Here is an 18,216-nt window from a genome sequence, read left to right on the forward strand (position 1 = left end):
TAACAATGTACATTAGTCTTTTAGTTGAATAAAAAATCAAAAGTAACTCTGGGATTACCTGTTCCCTGGACATAACCTATACTAATATATAATCTATTTGATTCTCCTCCATTTTCTGTTGATATCATTTAATAGTGGCTCCCTTTTGATGCTATATATCCTTCTTATGTCGTTTAGATTGATTTCTCATTTGAAAAATACTATATTTGTTTTCTCAGATGGGAGACTTCCTTAAGTGCCTAAGAAGATGATAGATGAAAGGTTCAGAAGCATCTATTAAATTAAATTCAACATACATTTACTGAGAACTTGTTTGCCTAGGACTTTGCAGAGATTCTAGGACATATTTAAAGGAGAAGATATAGCCTTGCCCTAAAGATACTTATATTCCAGTATGTAGTTTATGAGTATCTTAAATATTAGGCTTAGTGGTTTAGAGTTGATGTAGAGGCAAGAAATATCTACAGTGGACACTTGAACAGGAGAAGATAATGATCAAAATGGAAAGCTTAATGTGTCACAGTTGTAAAAGCCAAATGAAAACGTGATGAAGCTGGATGAATGGAAGCTATTGTAGAAGAATTTTGTGCTATCTACCAAAACTTGATGAATATGGGGTTGTCCTGTGGTAGTAGAAATGAAGACAAAGGGATGCAAATAAGAGATACTTGGGGAAGATTTGGAGTCTTGGAGGACTATGTTATTCCAGTCAGTCATGAGGCTGCCCAGGCTCACAGCTCCTTCTAGGGGAAACTGTCTCACTCATGCTCTTGCATGAAGGAATAGCTTTGTGTCTATTACCATATGCACCTCACTTCTCCTTTCTGGAAGTAGTTAATTCATCTCATAATACACTTTTTCCACGAGATCTTTTGATTTATATCCAGGTTATGGATTGACCTGGTTTGAAAGGATGAGCTAAATCAATCAAAGTTTTTCTCGCTGGAATTTAAACTAAAATGCCAGAAGAAAATGGTTAGATACAGAATTTGAAACTAGAAAGTGTCACCAAGACAGAAATAACTAGACTAGGAGTCATATTAGAATATCAGTCATATTAAAATAGGGACATATTAGTTGGATACATTTTGGCCAAAATGATGATGGCAAAAGTAAATGTTAATTTCCTTCATGTCAGACCAGAAGTTAGCAACCCAGAGCTAGTGGTTTAACCTATGTCTTCCCAAACACATACCCATGACAAAAACTTATTTTCATGTAGTTTCCTTAGGCTATGATCTCAGAGAACAAGAATGAATTTCAGGGGAAGTAAGACATGGAAGGAGACAAGCCATTGTAAGGATGTATCATTGGGGTCACCCTTGTGTGAGGTCTTGATTTCACTGGGACCACCTGAGAAACTTGCAGAATGCCTTCCAGAATTGTCTAGCTGAAGAATGGGAGGATGGGCATTTACCAATGCCCATCCCTCATCATTTCAGGATTGCCCTTAGGGTAAAACTCTCCAGATCCTTAGAAGTAGAAGGTGTGCTGCCAAAGCAAGTTCCTGGCAGAGTCCTAGGTGTTGCAGAGACTCGGGGGCAGAAACCGAAGACATGTGGAGCATTCCTGATGGGAAGCACTGTCATCATGAAGTGAGTTGAAGCTGATATGGAGCTCCCCATTGGCAGTTGTCACAGCTGCAATCACAAGTATGCTGAGATGATGTGGACTGGGGCACAGAGACATCTGACACAGTCTACCCCTCACACTGTCCAGCTTTGTTCATGCCTACATACAGTTCCATCTATCAATAACTCATCAAGGTCAAGGCTGGTCGCAATATTTACAAGAGATTTAATAAACAGAGGTTAGTGAAACAAATTACAGTCTCATTGCTGATCCCACAAGATTACTAGTCCAGAGGTTTTAATTGATATTCAAAATCTCTTCCTTCTACCACACATTCTAGATTTCCTTACTCTTGCCTGACACTTCAGCTGATTGGTTGTTTGCTTGGTGGTGTGACCAAGGTCTTCATTTCTGGGTAGTGTGAGTCCACAGTTTGCCTTGCCCTTATTTGATCATGGATGCTGAAATCTTCCATTCACCATTGTGATCAAACATATGAAGAATAATTCTCAGCCACAGACATCATGGCCCTGCTCCAGAACCCTGAGGATGTGGGCTAACTCACTTAAAACTGACAGCTTCATGAGCCACTCAATAATTAGGCCAAAGCAATGTTCCCAGGCATGGCATAGGCTACTTTCAAAATCCAAAGGGCCCAAAGTACAAAACACACAGAATGGATGTTCATTCATATTCTGGACTTTTGGATACCTACAAACTAGTACTAATGTGGCATGTCTTGAAATTTGGGGGGACTTATCCTCCACCATGCTGACATGTATGTGTCTGGCATCTATGTATGTGGATACTAGAGTATCTGGAGTAGTTGCCACTAGGTCCAATGAGCATCATCATTAAGCATCAATATAGGGGACTAGCATGATGTTCTAAGGAATGTCAAGATGATTAAGGTCCCTACATATTATATAGTGGCAGAGAGCAAGAGAGTTAATCTAGTGCTTGGACAGGACAATGAATCTGTACAGCTTCTGTCTATGCAAACATGAACAGCTTCTGGTTTGCCAGATTAATAGGTGCATATCAAGTGTCAATTATACTAAAAATACCACATGCAGCGTAGGCTCCTAGTGATAAAGTTTATGGTGATTCATAATTATTTTCCTCTGATTATGATTCCCATGGTTGTTTCAGGGTTCCAACAGTGGAGCCAAGTGGGGCTATGATGAGGACCACACTCCTGACAACTTTGTATTTGAGAATGACGCTAATCTATAGAATTTTCCAAGGATGAATTATTACTTCTGTTTTACTATAATGGCAAGATGGGATCTGCAGGGGTTGTTTCAGGAGCTTCCATTAGCCCTTTTTATCATAATAACTTCTAAACACCACAGGTCAGAAAACCAGTGTGAACATTCTGCTAGCTACTAAGTGTATACATTTCAAAGATGTATTTGGAAAATAACTAGAGGGTGTATGTAGCTATATATTTTGCTCTTTATCCCAAGTCTAACTCCTTTGAGATCAACTCTCTGTTTGTACTTACTAGTCAAGTACTAAAATCATTTTGGTTGAGTAAGATTTTTCCTCTTGCAACATGGACTGTGCTTCCTTGCTTAGGGTATACTGAGCTCCGAGCCCAGTTTTTGGTCTGGAGGCAATAAGGATATGTAGGGATAGATGACAAGCAATATTCTTTGAAGCATTTGCCTTGTTCATGTACTTGCATGGTTCCTTAACAAAGGGAGAGGCTTGTCTCCAGCTAGGGTTGGAGTGCTTCTACTGGCTCAGACGTTGCAAGGGAACATAGGTATGAAATTTCTCAGACTCATTTATCCAAATGTCTCCGTGACAGGTCTCAGGGTCCCATTTCTTTCCTATCAGCTCCTGTCTTTGACAGAAGAGCACAATCTGTATCCTTTGTGTCCCCTGCAATACACTCTTACAAAAAAATTCTGATCATGATATTGAACACTCTCTGACCTGTGGATGCAGGAGATGACGGTTGCTTTAATCATTGTTATGGAGGCCTCTTGTTTTATTCCTGTATGCTGAGTTGGTTGTTTCCTTTCCTTAAAATATCCACAGCAGTTAATAAACCTAAGGGCTCTAGGAGTTAGATTCTGCAGGGACTGCATGAGAAGTGTCCAGAATGTCTACTAGAATTGTCTAGCTAAAAGGGGGAAGCAGGAAAATGTATCCAAAGTTACCCATTTCCTATGGGTTGACAGTTTTCTCTGAGGATATGAACACCCATGTACTTCCCAGTTGCATGTGTACTGTCTGAGCAAGTTCCTTCTGGTGTTCAAATTCTAAGAGAAGCCAAGTGGCAGAAAGTGAAGACATACAGAATATACTTAATGCAGGACACTGCTAGTTTGAAGTGAGTCAAAGCTCTCAAGGAAATTTCCGCAGAAGCTGCATCTGAAGTCAGAGAAGAGGAGATGTGAGGCAGGACATCAAAGGTGTCTGACACCATAGGCAAGACAATCCCACAGTAACAACGACTCAGGATCCTTTTTTCTCCTTATTTTCTATTCCTAAAGTGATGCTCTCACCCTATGGCAAAAAATGTCTCCCATTGCATTTTCATTCAAAGCAGCAAGACAGCAAAAAAGGAGAGGGCTCACCTTTTCCTTTTAGAGCAAAATACAAAAGTTGTACTCGTAACCATTGGCCAGAACTTAGTTACATGACCACACTTAGCCATCACAGAGGCTAGAAAATGTAATCTAACATGTTCTGAGCAGCTGGATAGCTGGTTAGAAATAAGGGAGTCTATTCATAGAAAACAGTAGTTTTCAACTCATCTCTTAGGTAGAATTTTAGACCTGTGTGATGGTCTTTTTGTTTGACACAATGACTGGAAAGTCTTCTTGTCACTTAATTGGAAGAGCCAAGGAGACTGGGTGAACCACAGTGCCCAGAACAGCCTTGCACAATAAAGAGTTGGCTTGTATTCTGCACAACTTTTGAAAATCCTGAAGGATGCCCAGGTAGGTGGGAAAAAATTATAATTTCCTAAGCGTAGAGCTTAACTCTACTTTCCATATAATTGGGCAGCTATAGCATACACTGATTCTTTTAGAGGTGTACCTACTGGTTCAGTCAAGGGAGAATTGCATTTGCTTATATTTGCATCTTTAGCCAGAATTGTTCACCATTTCAGAAAAAATACATCAATATAAGACAATATACACACCATTGTAAAGCAATTATACCCCAATAAAGATGTTTAAAAAAAAAAAAAAAAAGACAATATAAGACACTGTGTCGGTCCCCATCTGTAAGTGTCACATTCATCCTGGTTTAAGTTTAGGTATACTCATCTTACTACTTTATTTCTAGTGTAGCTATGCCTGAGCATTTACATATTAAATTGTATATTATTTTAAATAAATAATGTAAATTATTTTATTTTAACTTGCTTTTATTTTCTCCTTTTCTTGATATTATACTTAGGATGTCATTGACTCTTTTCAAAGTACTTTATAATAAGGTATATCTACAAATTTCAGGATGGTAAAGGCAACACTGTAAAATATTCAGTGTAACGATTGGGTGTTTAGTCTGACCGGATTAAAAACTACTACCATAGAAGGAGAGAATGGAAACTGGGGAATAATGAGCTATTTCTTCCACAGAGGAATATGATAAGTCAAACTAGGGAGTAATGAGTTGATGAGTAAATTGAGACATCAGAAAATATACAATGGAATATTATTCAGTCATAAAAAAAACCGAAATAATGCTATTTGCAGCAACATGGATGGACCTAGAGATTGTCATACTGAGTGAAGTAAGTCAGAGAAAGACAAATATCATATGATATTATTTTTATATGGAATCTAAAGAAAAAGTACCAATTAACTTATCTACAAAACATAGAGTTACATATGTAGAAAACAAACTTACGCTTACCGGGGGTAAGAAGGGAGGAGGGATAAATTGGGAGATTGGGATTGACATATACACACTACTCTATATAAAATAGATAACTAACAAGTGCCTACTGTATACACAAGGAACTCTACTCAATACTCTGTAATGGCCTATATGAGGAAAGAATCTAAAAAAAGAGTGGATATATGTATATGTATAACTGAGTCACTTTGCTGTACACCTGAATCTAACACAACATTGTAAATCAACTACAATAAAAATCAAATTGAAAAAAGAAAGAAAATATGTTTAAGTAGAAACTTCAAGACCAAAAGAAGTATACAATAAGTATACAAAAAGTCAGTTAGTTGTACAAAATAATGGAGTAGGTAATGGCACATGCTAAAAGTGAAACACTGTAGTGTATATCTTTAAACTGCTGCTGCTGACATCTATGAGGATGCCTTAATCGGCATCAGTTTTCAGGTCCAGCTTTCCTGTGTGCCAGCGTTATTCTACCCCCCACTTTCACAGTAGTTAATTCTCACTTGTTTCCTTCTGCCCTGCTGCCTGCTATTTCTGCTTTTCCTGGGTTCTTTGGCACCTGAGGTTACACAAGCATGTCTGTATGCAACCCAAAGAGCAGAGCACCAGTGAAGACGAAGAAGGGGAAAGAGTGGAAATATCTTCAAGTTTTGGCAAACTGGGGACATGGAGAGAGTACTAAGAGAATGATGCTGCCACTGAACAAAATGAAGAATGGTTTGAATTACTGAGAAAGGTGAGATGCTAACCTTTGATGCCAATCTCTATCTCATTTAAATGTTAATTACTTGCCCTTATTGATTTCTTAGTTCCTCACTCACCCCTCTGGTTTTCTCTACCTCTCTTTTTAGTGTTTACCTGTGAAATTCCTTTTTATATTTTATTCTAAATGCTCCATGATTATAGAAGTGGTCTTAATTTCTAAAACTTCCACCCCTTCCTGATTGGGCCTGTAGGTGAGATTCAATTAATTAATTCTGATTGCTCTAAACACCGTATATACCAAAATAGGACAAAGATAGAGATTATAGATCATTTATTTTCATCAACCCTCTGTGTGCAATGAAACTCTGATAATAAAAGTAAAAAGAAGCATAAATCTCAGTTCTTCACCTCTCATGGTTCATAGTGGAGAGGACAGATATTCTAATTTTTGCATTAAAATACAAATTCCATATTACCAATGGATACAAGGTACTATAGGATCAAAGATAAAAGTACTAACTTTGACTGAAGACCTGGGCAAAAAGAGCAAACATGTGGAATGAATTTTAGAGCAAAACTTCACAGCATAGAAAGAAAATGAAGAAAACAATATGTATAGAACCAGAAGCATAGAATCAAACTCTTGTCTACAGTTGGGTGTGGAAAATTAAGAAATTAACGTAGAGTATCTGAGGGTTAGATGGGAGTTGGGTCAGAAGGGAGGGAATTGAAGGTATGAAAATGAAGGTTGATATAAAGCTAGAAGACAATCAGTGTACTCTTGGCTAAAAAGTTTGAACTTTGTACATGTATTCATCCATTGCTTAATTGCTTATTGATAATGATACTAATAGTAATATATATCACATAGAAAGATACTTTGCCAAGTACAATAAATAATACAATGTTCTTAGCAGTCTAAACAGCACACTCCAGATTGGTGAGTTTCAGGTGCCAATATGATATTCAAATGGAAATAACGACTTGTCAGTTGAAAGTATGGAGCTTGGGCAATGGAGTTAGATTAAAACTAAATATCGCTACTGGCAAAGTATTGGAATCTGGATCCTGGTTTTTGGTATGTCAAGAATGCATCAAGCAAGCCCAGAAGAGGGCAAAGGGAAACACCATGGAGAACACCAATATATAAGGGAAGGGTTGAGGAAGAGATGACAGTGAAAGAAATTAGAAATAGTTATAAAGGAAGAACCAGGATTGAATGGGGTCTCGAAGCTGAAATAAGAAAGATATTCAGGAAGGGAGCTGTTACTAAGCCAAGTTCTACAGAGAGCCTCAGACAAAGATTAACCTGTATTCATTGTATGTGGGATCTCAAACCTCTCCCTCATCCAGAGATTAATTCGAATTTTAGGAGTAACTCAAATCCATAAAATCTATGAATAATAAGTCTAGTCTGGAAATACTCCATTATGGAGGTAAAAGCAAGACCAATGCTCTGAATCCACTTCTAACATCCCACATTTACAGAATCATTCTCCCAAGCATGGGTCTATGCACTATGGCGTTTGGAGGTGGACTAGCAAAATGGCTGGGTGCATGGGCTTTGCTTTAATAAAAAACTTGGTTTCAAGCTTTAATGAAAAACTTGGTTTCAAATATGGCTTTACCACTTAAACGATTTAGAATAACGATTGGAAGTTACTTGACCCTCTGAGACTCAATTTCCTCATCCATAAAAGAGAAAATATACTAATTTCATAGGGTTGTAGGTGAGAATGAAATGGGATAATTGGATATGAAGCACTTAATCTGGCACATAGTGAGGGCTCAATAAATAATAGCTATTATTATTATACTGGGCTGCTATGTGATGAGAACCCTGCCATTGCTTGACTTTTCATTAGCCATGCAACGCTGGGGAGTTTTTGGCAGCAACCACAAAGCAGTTTGCTGGCACACAACCTTTCAATTATCTGCACTACTGATCCCTTCCATTAGCATGGATAAGAGAAAGTGTATAGCATAGATAAGCCAGAAGAAGGGAAAAAAAAAACACCAAACAGTACAGCCATATAGCTATACAAATCCCTATTAGGAATTTAAGAAGAGTTCCTCATGGCTACAGATTTATATCTTTAAAGAGAGGAGTCCAAGTTCCTCTGTACATGAGTTCTTTAACTTGACCATAACGAATCCTAACTCCTCTTTTTTGTTGCTTTATTTTTACATAACAAATCTCTATTTAAGAAAACATACCAAGACGCTTTTTTCTGTGTGTTGTAATGATTCACCTCTGATTCTGTTTCCAAGGCTGTGCCTCTGTCTGGCTGTGCTAAGAATTACACAAGTTATTTGAGAGTCAATGGAATGGTAATAAAAAGTTCCACCTTATCTGACACTGAATTCTCTGCCTTTGAAATATGGAGGCAACTTTTTTCCAAGGCTAAAGAGGCTTTACTTAGGGGTGGTATGAATTTAAAGGTTTTATTTTTGGCCACTGGAGGGCTCTCATATTTTTCCACTAATGAAATAGAAATCTTGAGTGTGACGAAAAACTAGAAATCAGAGATGAAAGTTTAAAGTGAGTGATCTTGTGGTTTGTGCCCAAATCTAGGTGCAGACAAAATTTGAGTACAAGTGAATCTAATGCTTTAGGGCAGTGGCCGCTTGGGACAAATGCTGAGTCACTAACCCGACTTAGATCTCCAACTAGGAAAAAGTGGACCGTCTCCTTCACTTCTTTTACTTTAGTGATTGTTCATTGTCTTTTTTCCTTTCTGGCTGTTAATCTTCCTGCCCCCTGTTCTTTCAGTGGAGGTCCTATGAAATACTGCTGAAGCTTGGTTCTTGTTTGAGTTGCCTCCTTTTTCTCTTATCCCTAAACCCCACCTACCACCCCAATGTTTCTCCCCATCAGCGACCTTCCCTAGTAATGATGCTCTGTAGATTCTTCAATGAGCTCCAGCATAAATCTGTCCCCCTCCACACACACAGCTATTTGTGCTGCCCTCAGTGCTTCCAGATTTACTCAGGCCAATCACATAGTGCTAGATACTTGTGTTGAGACATCAGATTTTCCAGCAATGGTCAGATTTGTACATGAAGGCGTGCAGCTAGCAGTTTAGATTATAGCATCCAAATGGGTATAGTGACCTTCGGTCTGATCTTAGATGTTGTGAATATCCAAGGAATAGGTTAGAAATGGTAGCAGGTATTTTTGGAAGTAGAGATATTCATAGTCAGGAAAGTAATAGAATTGTCTATCTGGCTTGAAATAGGAGTTCTATCTGACTTGAAATAGTACCCCCAAGTAGTAGATACACGTAAGGAAAAAGTCTGGCTGTTTGGTGGGATATCTGGAATGGTCCATTACATCAATCAGTCAAGCAGCCTGGGATTTCAAGAGAGAACTGAAGAGGTAAATCAGGAGGGCAAGGTTTAAGATCTTTGGTATTTATGAAGAAAGCTGTAGTTTAGAAGATACACAAGTACCCAGAGATTCACCAAAGACTATCAGATTCCCGGCCTGGAGCAACATGAGTAATTCTAGACCCCCCATGTTGGAATAAGCTACTGAATGCGTTACTATGCTTATTTAGGAGACGCTCAGAAAGCGTAGGTTGAAAGTCTCCAGAACCAGCAGCTGAGAAGAGATGAGACAGATGAGTCTGACACATTCCTTGCTGGTGACTAGGGTTTTTTTCTGTTTTGCTTGTTTGTGTGTTTGTTTTTAAGATATAGACTCAAGCTTTTGATAGTCCTGTTAGTTTCATTCTACTTCATTGAGTCTGAATTTTAGTGCATAAATGAAATAATACCTATTCGGGCTCTACAGACCCTTTTTGTATGTGATTTTGTTGTTGTTTGCCTACCAGAGATGAGGTTGCTGAAATGTTCTGTTCTTTCTATGTAAAGTTTTACTGTTTCAAAACCCCTTTTATTTCACTTACAAGCATACACTGTGACCATTGCCAATCTCTAGATCATACACAGAATTAGCTTTTAAAAATTGTCATCCATTAGTTTTTAAAAAATATTTTATTTATTTATTTTTTTTAATTCAAGTGTAGTTGATTTACAATGTGTTAGGTTTAGGTGTACAGCAAAGTGATTCATATATATATATATATATATATATATATATATATATATAAATAAAATTTTTTCAGATTCTTTTCCATTACAGGTTATTACAAGATATTGAGTGTGGTTCCCTGTGCTATACAGTATGTCCTTGCTGTTTATTTTATATATAGTAGAGTGTATATGTTAATCCAAAACTCCTGATTTATCCTCCCCTGACCCTTTCCCCTTTGGTAACCATAAGTTTGTTTTCTATTTGTTTGTGAGTCTATTTCTGTTTTGCAAATAAGTTCAGTTGTATCATTTTTTAGATTCCACATATGTGATATCATATGATATTTATCTTTCTCTGTTTGACTTCCCTTATTATTATAATCTCTAGGTCCATTCATGTTGCTGCAAAGGACATTATTTTATTCTTTTTATGGCCGAGTGATATTCTGTTGTGTCATCCATATTAATAATAATGTAACAATATTGGATCATTAATTATGACAAATGTACCATACTAATGTAAGATACAAATAAGAGGGGAAACTGGCAGTGGGATGTATGAGAACTTTCAGTACTGTCATCTCAATTTTTCTGTGACTCTAAAACTGTTTTAAAATAAAAAGTTAAAACAAAAAAAAGTGGCCAGGTATTCATCTAATACAAGCCTACTGTGAATTAGAACTAGAGAGTAAATGATGGTAGGAGTCATGTCAAAATGGCAGTGATAAACCACCCTTAGAGCTGCTTAAGTGTACAAGTAAAGAGTTGGGCAGCAGCCCCATCTCCTTTATTTGGGATATTTCTATGACTAGCATGGTAGATCCCCACTAGGATCACTAGGCTCTTCCCTGAAGCTACCTTCCCCAAAGACATTTTTCCCTAAGATGTATCAGGCTGCTGTCCTTCACCCCAGAATCTTGTGCTGAGATCAGTTCAAAGCCACTTCAGATTATCCTTGTTTTTCAGTTTTTCATTGTGTTATCTCCTGATACTCAGACACAATCTTCTATTTTTACCGGCCTATCTCTTTTCTCAACCTCCCAACTATGACCCAGTTTCTACTGTTTAATTTCAGCCTACCTCCTTTTCTGGCTTATACAGAATACCTACTCCAGCACCTTCTCCAAATCTTTTAACTATTGATAGAATAATTACCATTAGATGGTTGGCTTTCTGATGACAATGAGCATCACAACCTAGTGTTTGAAGATGAATAACTTGATTCTTAAATGTGCAAGAGCCAAATCTGGTGCTGGATATGTGCTCCTCTTTCTCCCTTTTGGGAACTTCTGTCTCTACTTTTGACACCTCATATTTTTCTAGGTGCTTACTGCCACACTGAGTATCAATATATACAGAAACCCATAGTGATGACCCTTCAGAGCTGCCTCCTTCTCTATTCACTTCCATTTCACTAACAATTTTTTTTTCAATTGCAGTCTAATTATTCTTCCCTGAATCTCCTCTTTGATCAATGTGCCATGCATATTACTCTTAATCAATATCCAATTCCTCTTCTGGGCACATGAGAGGCTGATAGTTTCCTGCCTCCCTTGAAGCTAGATGTGGCCATGTGACTTGCTTTGGCCAATGAAATGTGAATAGAAGTGATGCATGTGAATAGAAGTGATGTATGTCGCTTTCTTGTAGGAACATTTAATTGCCAGTGCTTGACTCTCTTGTCTTCTCTTCTGCCATGGTGATCATGAGACACATGTTGATATGGAGGTGCCATGAGATCAAAGGAACCAACACATGGGGGACAGCTGCCCTGGAGAGTTGCCTGGACATGCTGAGAACTTCAAATGAGTGAGTAAGTTTTGTTGCATTAAAAGGAACTAAGATTGTGGGAATATTTTTAGTACTGCACAACCTAGAATATTTTGACTATTATGGTTGAAAAGTAATCTCAAGAGTATAATACATTGTTAGTAATTGATGATATCTTAATGTATTACTTCTTCCAGAGTATTTCCATTGTGATAGGAGATCCCAGGGGATAAGATATCTTAACTGAGAAGAATGAACTACTAATGATGGAGTAGAAGACTTTTGGGCATATTAAAGAAGATGACATTTTGGAATAAGACAGTCTCTTTGCTCTTTAATCATACCATGATGATCTGGTCAGATGACTATACACATATACATTTTAAGAAGTACATTTTGTGACAAATGCAGAAACTGTGGAATCTAGGCTCTTATTACAAGCTTCCACCTCTAACTCATTCTGAATATCATTACCACAGTGCTGTAGGTCACTCATTGTGTCCTCAGTGTTCCTTGTGTCTTTAATTTTTACCCAGGTTCAAATACCCTTTTTTGTGATTAAAATAATAACTTTGTTTATATGACCTCTAACTAGAATACAGGATTTTACATATGTTATCACTATTCTCTTCAATGACCCTGTGAGGTATTGCCCCTAAAGGCACATGGTTAGAAAGTAGGTGATAGAAGCAAGATTCAAACCCAGGTCTCCTTGAGAATATATGCACATTTCACTGTGAGCCCTCTCTCTCCTTAGATGGAACCCACATTTCCTCCAAGGCCCAACTTAAGCTCTACCTCCCCAGTGAAGTATCTTCTCTGACAGTCCTCTACACAATGGCCCCTTCTCCTTTGCAGCCCTTATTGTCATTTGGAACCATGGTAGCTTGTCTCCAAAGATGGCTCTCCAATGACTCATGCCTTTTGATGTTCAGGCCCTGAGCAGGCTGTCCTTGTGACTTACACTTTGGCCCATAGTATATGATAGAAGTGACATTGCATGACTTCCTAGGTAGGTAAGTCCTAAGAAGTCTTACAGCTTTTCCCTCAGCCTCTGGAAATATTCCCTAAGGGATGCTGAATATCATGTGAGATGTCTAAGAGCATCTGAGACTACTGTGCTGTGAGGGAGTGCAAGGTGACCATATGAAGATGACATGTGGAGAGAGACAGGTGCCTGGGTAGCCTCTATCTGTGCCAGACATCCCATCAGAGGCACCACACATCAAAATAAAGGGGCATTCTGAATGTCCAGCTCAGTTGAGCCTGCAGATGATTCCAGCTCTAGCTGCCATCTGTCAATAACTACCTGAGAGACCACAAAGGAGAACCACCCAACTGAACCCAGTCAAATCACAGAACCATGAGTTATAATGATAAAGTGTTTTTTTTTAAACCACTAACATTTGGGGAAGTTTGTTTTACCCCAATAGGTATTTGGAACAGGAACTTACCATATACTCCCTCCCTCCCCACTACTGGTATGTTGTAATATTCGTAGGCTTCTGTTCTATTCATTTTTCAATTTTTAATACTTTATATGATTGATTTATCACTATCATCTTGATTGAAAGCTTTCTGGAGGTTTGTCTAAGTTGAGATGACTCCCCAGCTTAACATTTAGGGCATGTAAAACCTCAACAAGTGTTTATTGGTTGATTGATAAGCTCCTTCAGGTCAGAGACTATGTTATGCCCACATTTATATTTCCTAAAAAAACAGAGCTTTTTTGTAGACATTTAAGGATGTTTCTTGGGAAGACATGCCAATCAGCATGTTCCAACACACTCTAACACATGATGGTTTCTTTTGTCATCTGTTTTCCATGACTCCACTCCTTGATCTGTCCACATGCCCCAGGCTTCAGCCTCAGTAGGTCCTGCTCCCTAATCTGTGTATTTAATCATGCTGTTCACTCTGCTTGAAGTATCCTCCTGCTCTCCACTTACCCATTCCACCTTGTGAAAACTTATTCATTCTGCAAAATCCACCTAAAAGATTGCCTTCTCTTTAAACTTCCCCTGCCCTCTTGCAGTAAAATAATAATCCCTTCTCTTGAATTCATGGGACCTGTTGAGTACTTACCCCACGGCATTCCACTTACTGCTTCATGGTCTCTGTTGGCAAGTGGGCTTTGCAAGGACAGAGGCAGTAGCTTATTTCACTTGGACTCCCCAGTACAGTAAGTGGCACAGATCAGGTGATCAATAAATGACAGTTGGATGAATGAACACATTTTACAAGGAGAGAATGACCCTGTGAGAGATAAGAAATAAATACGGTGTTGAGTGTTTTGTCACCACAAAGTGCTATTAATATACAATTGGCACCCAGCTCCCTGACTGCTCCTGCCTATCTCATGCCTTTCATCTTTCACCACAAAGCCAACAACCATTCTTTAATCAATGCGGTGGTTGCCTTTCTCTGAACCCTCTCTAGTTTGTACTTTTTTTTTTTTGTCCTGAGATGCCTGAAGCCTCTTCATATTCAGCCCCAAATAGCACTGACCTTTCAGTTGCTATATCACCTGGCAGTTCATATCTAATTTCCTTTTACAAGAGCCTCTATCACTTGCTTTTAGCATTTTGCTTTCCAGGTTTCTCTCGCTGCTTGCCGTGTCGCTGATTGGGTTTTTCCCTCAGAGAAACTGGTTTCCATTTTTTTCTGGTTTGAACTCTGCCTGGCTATTTCTCTTTATTAACCTCAGGCTTCAGTGGTACAAGAAGGGGGAGGACTTGGGAGATGCGGGAGGCTATGTCCTCTTGATTTCCCTTTCGGGGAAGAGCCCACTTAAGACCTGGAAGATAGCTCTGCTCCAGTTCATTCTGCTCCCTCAACTATTTGCTTTCAACAATGGTCTTTCCAGCTTTCCCATGATTTCAGGGAAAATGTTTCATTGGTTTGGAATTTTCTTTTCATCCTTTTTTGTTTTATTCTTCCTTTCCTTTTCTTTCTTTCTTCCCTTTAAAAAAAAATTGCATGATATTCACCCTAGGTCAAATGCTGAGGAATCTGAGTGACATGCACAGAAAATTCTTTCTCAGCAATTCTTAGGAGCCATCTTTCTTAAGGGCAAGCCTCAGATTCCAGCTGACATTGTTCCCTATGAAATGACTTCCCATAGAGAACCAGAAAGACATCTTTATCTCCAGACCTCCTGTGAACTGAAAAGAGACTTTTATATCATGGAATTCTTTGTGAGTTCCAGGAACTGACCCTGCAACTCAGATTCAAACAAACAAAGAAATTGCAAAAGTAAACATACGTGCTTAGAAAAGTCAGTAAATTAAAATTTACAAATATAGCATTTCTAGAAGATGCTCCATGTTTTTATGCCTTTATGCTTATATATGCGCTGTTTCTTCAGCTTAGAATAACCTGACTCACCTTCTCACTTTATTGAAATCTGACTTGCCTTTCAAAGCACCATTTAGATGTCACTTCCTCCTTGAAAAGTCACCTTATCACCCACATGTCTGTTCTCACTATCTCCTCCAAATTTCTGCTGCTTTTTGTTTATACCAGTTTTCAAGCTTGTAAAACAGTCAGCCTTATATTTGAGTTCCTTATAGAAGCATTATTTCTTCCGCAAAACTGTAAACTCCTCAGGGGTAGGAAAGCTGACTTATTCATCCTGTGACTTCTACCAAGAAACCATGTCCTAGAATGGTTCCCAGTAATTTTGCTTTCAGGGTGAAAACCGCACACACAGAGTTCAGTCCTCCTGTGATTCTCTGAGGACAAGCACCTTTCTGGACCACTGCAGCTTGGGGCTTAGAAAAAGCTTCTCGAGGTGCTCTGGAGTTCACCCTAATATAACAAATTGAAAGTGCCTGGAGGAGTGTGTAGGGGAGTGTCTGAATATGGAAAAGGAGGGAGTGGTGGTGGGAGTGAGGAGGAGATTGCTTTTTCATCAGCATATTTTGTCCCAATGGGACTGAGTGGTGATTCCCTCTAATAACAATAGTACAAAGAATTATTTTAACAGTTACCATTTGAGAAGTTTTAAATGCCAAGCACTTTGCCTAGTGCTTTACATACAATATCACCATTAATTCTCAGGACAACCTTAAGAAATAGGTATTATTATTATCCTCATCTAACAGATAAGGAAACTGAAGTTCTGACCACAAAGGTTAACTAGTTTACCCAAGGACACACAGCTAGTAAATGACATTGGTCACATTCAAGCCCACCTTAGGCTGAAGGCAGGACCCCTGTTATTAAACAATACACTAGTTTGTCTCTTTCTACAGGTGGAAATTCCTTTATTTTCCTTGGGTTATAGTTCTTTTCCCATGATCTTTAATGAATATTGAAGGTTTTTGAGCATGAAAGTCACATGAAAGGATTGTAATTTACACTGCCAAACAGAATAATAACTCTAAGAACTACTATTTATAAATCATTTTTAGCCCATTTATAAATGACTCCTACATGTCAGGGACCTCGACACCTTCCACACAATTATCTCCACTCTTCACAACAACTCTGTAAAGAGAATATAATTATCTTCATGGAACAGATAAGGAAACTAAAGGCCATGGAGGTGAAGGAGCTTGCACGAAGCCCAACAGCCTGTAAGTAATAAAGCCAGCATTTACCTGCTGCGCTGCCTTGGGTGACATCCTAGTCTTCCTGCACAGTCTAGGGAAAAGGATGAGCTTGCATTCATAAGTCATTTACTTTTTTCCCCTCCTCCAATTCAAGGAAGACATTTATTATTACTGCTGTTATTCTTATTATATCTCAGTGCCTCTCTAAACTTCACGGTACCCGTGTAAAGGTTAGATTAGTGCTTCAGCACCCACCGACCCCTAAATTATTTTTCCAGGCTAGTACTGAGTATAAGTGTGTTGAACATGAAATTGTAATCTTCTATTTTTCCTGCTAAACTGTGAATGACTGAAAGGCAGGAGAATTTCTTATTTACCTTTGGAAACTCAATTCCTGGCAAAGAGTAGATGGTAAATAAAAGTTGAACTGAATTGTTTCCCCTGCCATTCTCCCTGTTTTCACTTATCTCTTTCCTTCCTTCTGTGCTATCATTTTATCACCTAGTTTATTTTACATCCAGTCTTGAGACCACAGTGGCACCCACAGGCGCTCTGGACCCAGAGGTGCCCCTCTAGGACGGGAGAGTGGCTGAGCCCTCCTCAGGTGGTAGCCCATGCCTGGGGCAGTCTCCCCTGCCTTGGGAGCACAGCAAGCCCTCCTTCTCTCCTCTCCTGGATCACTTGCTCTTCATATTCCTGTTTAGCAGCACTTGTGTTCAGTTTCATTAATAATGAAGATTAATCAATAATTAGTGTTCTATAGCCAACCAGAGGCCATTTACGTGGTACAGTGATATATTTATTGCCCCATTTAGTGAAAGGACTCAGGAGCTATCTGGTACTGCTCACAGGTTGGTTTATTATGGGATGCCTGATTGGCAACCTTGGACTAGAAGTGCCTCCCTCCTGGCCCCCTCATACATGGAGACCTTAAACCAGACCTCCTGGCACAGCTGCTATCTGAACCAGCCCAGAACTCTTAGTCTGTCCCTTTCAGACTGCGGGGTCAGTTTCCTGGAACTGGTCTGAGATGGGGCCAGGGCTGGGGCTCCAGTGGAGCCAGACAGCTTGGGAACAGTGCCCTCGGTGGCTTTGAATCCCGCAGGTTTGCCCCAGCAGTAACCACTGGTACTTGCTGCACACAGGAGGCACTGCCATCAAGTTCAGGTCTCTCTGCCATAGTATTAGGGGAAGGTACCCCAAGGACCTTGAAAAAGTGCAAGTGGAAGGTCAGTGAGAGTGCTGCCATCCACCCAGGGCCAGAGCATCCTGCTCTGCAGGGTACCATCTCTCTGTCTCCAGGAAGGAGAGCGTTGCTTCTTAGTGTGTAAGCAAATGGTGCACACTGCAAACTTGCTGGTCATCTGCTAACTGACTGACACCTGGGACTTTGATTCTGGCACCAATTAATGTGGGGCTCAACATGTCCTATCACTGTCTAAATGCTTACTTTCCACTTCTGGCTAAATGTTACTCTTAGGGAAGAAGCATTGACCTGTGGGTCTGGGGTAATAACAATCTGGGGTAAAAACTCTGTGCAAAGTTAGGGACATTCAACCTCAAGTCTCCCAAGGTTCTCCTTTCTATGTGTATTCAGGGGAAGGGGAGGCTGTTCAGAGCCCAATTCTCTTGACCTGTCTACTTCTAGCAGCACCAGTGCTCAGATCCTCCATTGTTTGAGACATCA

The sequence above is a fragment of the Phocoena sinus genome, chromosome 1 (genome assembly GCF_008692025.1).
Source record: "Phocoena sinus isolate mPhoSin1 chromosome 1, mPhoSin1.pri, whole genome shotgun sequence".
Taxonomy (NCBI): Eukaryota; Metazoa; Chordata; class Mammalia; order Artiodactyla; family Phocoenidae; genus Phocoena; species Phocoena sinus.